We start from the raw sequence: 4,555 nt of genomic DNA on the forward strand, positions 1-4,555 counted from the left end.
GGGAAGGTGCATGAGGTGCTAAACGGTGATTTCAGACTACTCCAGTACAGTTCTCAGCACGTTCGAGGACGAACGTATGTTTAAGTGGGAGAGAATGTAATGACCCGACCGGTCGTTTTGAGTACTAGTTCTCCGTTCAGCAGTCGGAGGCCATGAACAACTTCATTTCAGGTATTATGACTGGTACGCGTGGTCGGAATTTTATTTCGGGAAGTTCGGAGTTGATTTGGGAAGAGAATTCTTATTTCGGGAGCTTAAAGTTGAAAGAATGAACTAAGATTGTAATTTTGAGTAAACGACCTCGGAATCCGGATCTGAAGGTTCCAGCAGGTTCGTATGATGATTTCGGACTTGGGCGTATGCCCGGTGCGGGTCTTGGATAACCCAGGAGCGTTTTTGCGCCTATTGTGGAATGTGCATTTTAGAAGGAATTTCATAAGTTTGGTTTGAAGTGCATTTCGGTGTTATCAATGTCCGTTTGGAATTCTGAGACTGGGAGTAGCTCCGTATGGTGATTCTGGAGTTGGGAGCGCGATCGGAAGTGAATTCGGAGGTCCGTAGACCGTTTTGAAGCCATTTGGCTAAAGATAGAAATTTGAAGGTTTTTGGGAAGTTTGACCGGAGGTTGACTTTTTGATATCGGGGTCGGAATCCAATTCCGGAAGTTGGAGTAGGTCCGTAATGTCAAATATGACTTGCCTGCAAAATTTGAGGTCAATCGGACGTGATTTGATAGGTTTAAACATCGGAAATAGAAGTTGGAAAGTTCAAAGTTCATAAAGCTTGAATTGGGATGTGATTCATGGTTTTATTGTTGTTTGTTATGATTTGAAGCCTCGAGCAAGTCCGTAATGTGTTCTGGGACTGGTTGGTGTGATTGGTCGGGGTCCCGAGGGCCTCGGGTGTGTTTCGGGTGGTAATCGCGCTCTTATTTGATGTTTGAACGCCGTTTATCTGGACATAAAGGGGTACCATATTAACAAAATGAGCTCCAAATTAAGTTTTTATTGAACCATTAGATCCGTATCGTAATTTCAGAGCCATAGCAAAAAGAATCGTCAAATTTGGAGATTGTATGAGGGAGTTATGCTCATTTCCGTGTCGAGGAAGTGCTGGTAGCTGTCACAACCGCAGAAGCGGAATTATTCCGCAGAAGCAGGACTGCGGAAGCGGGAATTTGTCCGCGGAAGCGGAAATTTTCCGCAGAAGCGGGACCGCGGAAGCGAAACATTTTCCGCGGAAGCGAAAATTGCTGGAGGCAGAGAGGTTTCTTTAAAAATCGAAGTTGGCTCATTTTCAATTCATTTTTCTTCCATGGGAGCGATCTTGGAGCAACTTTTGAGCGTCATTTTCATCACCAAGCATGAGGTAAGTGATTTCTACTAGTTTTGAGCATATACAAGGTTTATATATGGATTTAGACTTGGAAAATTGTAGAAAACTTGGGGTTTGAGGGAAGACCTAGAAAACTTGTATTCTTGAATTTCGACCACGATTTTGAGTATGGAATTAAGAGAAAATTATATATTTGAGTTGCTAAGGTCATGGGCAAAGTTTATCTTCGAGAAATTTCGGATTCCGGGCACGTGGGCCCGAGGGCATTTTTGTCAACTTTTTGTTCGGGGTTAGGAATTATTATAAATTGGGTTGTAAAGTATAATTGAGCGTATATTAATGGATTTGTATGATCGTTGGTTAGTTTTGGAGCATTGTGCGTTGTTGCAAGTCATCAGAAGAATGTAGAATACCGGTTGTGGATCTTCGGATCGGGGTGAGTCTCCTTTCTAATCTTGTGAGGGGGAAATTACCCCATAGGTGAGTTAAATTGATTATGTGCTCCTAATTGTGGGGCTACGTACGTACGAGGTGACGAGAGTCCGTGTGTAGCTACTATTATGCTATTGTCCGGGTAGTCTAGGACCCAAAAGCATGTTATACTTGGATTACTGTGAACCCATTGATAGTTTGAATTGTTTAAATCACCATGAATTGTTAAAGGAATTTAAAAACAGATTTAATATTAATTTTCCCTGAAATGTTAAAAAGAGAAAGTTGTTTATTTGGAGGATTATCCTCGATGAGCTCTTAATTTCCTACTTGAGCATGTATTTTATGTGTGCCTCCGTCGCATGGATGATTCGCGAGCAGGATATGTGTTTATTTATGGAACGGGCCAAACGCCTCGGTAAAAATAGATGCATCTATGGTTCGTGCCGCTCGACCCTCGGCAGTGCATATTTTATATTCTTGTTGGAGCGGGCCGTCGCCTCGGTGTGGTTTGCGCATGTTTATCTGTTACTTAGTAGTTGCAAATGTGGAATTGGCCCTACGTGGCTTGATATTAATTGATAAAATAATAAAGAATAGACTTTGGAAGCCCTTGATTTATTGTTGAAGGTGCTTGCCTGTTTTTCCTGGCTTCACAATTAGAACCTTTATATATATCCATGATTATTCTCGCTCTTAACGAATATTGATAATTTACCTCTAGTGAGTGTCGAAGTTCGCCATCTCGTCTCTACCCCTTCGGGATTAGGCGGGATACTCACTGAGTACACGTTGATTACGTACTCATACTACACTTATGTGCATTTTGTTGCACAGGTACATGATGTTTTAGCGGCCTACTGGGCGCAGCAGCACGGACGATTCGGGGACTAGGTGAGTTGCAGCAGTATGCAAGGCGGCCCGCAGCTTTTAGGGTCCCTTCCTAGTAACTGTATTTCCTTTCTGTCCATTGTATTCCGGACAGATGTTGTATTGTATTTATATCCTTATTAGTAGTTGCTCATGCACTTGTGACACCGGGCTTCTGGGATGGTTTCAGTAAAACTTTGTACTAATTGTTATTATTTAAATTAGAATCCATGAAGTGATCTTATATTTATGAAAAAATGGAAGGAATAACTTTAGATTTTCAAAAGCATTAAAAGAGAAATTAACTGGTAGTTTAATTGGCTAGCCTGACAGCGGTGTCCGGCGCCANACCTAGGTTTGAATTATAACCTTGAATCTTTGTTATTTCTAGTTTTTGTTTCAATTATTTCAATATTGTAGTTTAAGGATATGAATTAGTGTTTAAATTCTTTGAACATTATATTTTATTGAGGATTAGGGTTTAGGTCTTGTTTTAGTTAGCTTTGTTAATTAATTTTATTAACTAATTAGTTTAATTAGTGTTGAATTTAGTTTAGTTAGATTTGAATTTTACCTTGTATTGTCTTGATAGTTTAGTTAGAATCTAGGGTTTAGGGTATGAATTGAACCTTTAGGATATGAATTGAACTTTTAGGATATGAATTGAGCCTTTAGGATATGAATTGATCCTTTAGGATATGAATTGGACTTTTAGTTTATGTATTGGATTTTTAGTTTATAAATTGAAATTTTAGGATATGAATTGAATTTTTGCGGATATGAATTGAACTTTTAGGATATGAATTGAGCCTTTAGGATAAGAATTGGACTTTTAGGATATGAATTGGACTTTTAGTTTATGTATTGGAATTTCAGTTTATAAATTGAAATATTAGGATATGAATTGAACTTTTGTGGATATGAGTTGAACCTTTAGGATATTGTGACGACCCAAAGGGTCATCACCTGTTTTCCCTTTCATTCCATGCTTTCGAGGCCTTGAAAACCTCATTTTTACTTGCCTCAATTTGCGTGCGCCGTCCGGGCGCGTAGCCGGAAAGCTTAAATATGAATTTTGTGTAAAAATTGATGAATGTTGATATTAATATGATTAAAGTTGACTTTGGTCAATATTTTGAGTAAACGGACCCGGATCCGTGATTTGACGGTCCCGGAGGGTCCGTAGAAAAATATGGGACTTGGGCATATGCCCGGAGTCGAATTTCGAGGTCTAGAGCCCGAGAAATGAATTTTTTTGTGAAATTGTTTTTCTGAAATTATTAAGGAAATTGGAAATGAAAATTGATTAAAAGACTGTGGTGTCGGGCTCGTATTTTGGTTCCGACGCCTGGTACAAGTCTTATATATGGTTTAAGCACTTGCTGTAAAGTTTGGTTGAATTTGGACGTCGTTTGACGTGTTTCGGAATTAAAACTCTAAACTTGATGTTTTATGAAAAATTGGAAGGAAATCATGGGTCTTGAGGCCTAATTTGATGTTTATGATGTTGTTTGGGCGATTTGATCGCACAGATGAGTCCGTAGGATGTTTTTGAGTTTATGTGTATGTTCGGTTTGGAGCCCCGAGGGCTCGGGTGAGTTTTTGAGTAGGTCCCGGGAGGTCTTAGACTTAGAAAATATCAGATGTTGCAGGTTCGGGAATTTGCAGGCTCCAGCGCGCCCGCGGTCGCCTTTTTGGTCAAACAGTCAAAAAATAGCAACCAGCGTTGGTCGCTATTCTGGTCAAACAGTCAAAACTTAATTAGCTACCAAAAATAGCGACCAACGTTGGTCGCTTTTTGTAAATCCAGACTCAAAAACGGGTTTCCCCCTCCCATTCTCTTATTTTCTAAAACATAATTCGCCCAACTCTCTCTCAACACATTCCTCTCCCCTTCTCTATTTCCCTCACACAAATC

This window comes from Nicotiana attenuata, chromosome 1 (assembly GCF_001879085.1).
Source record: "Nicotiana attenuata strain UT chromosome 1, NIATTr2, whole genome shotgun sequence".
Taxonomy (NCBI): domain Eukaryota; kingdom Viridiplantae; phylum Streptophyta; class Magnoliopsida; order Solanales; family Solanaceae; genus Nicotiana; species Nicotiana attenuata.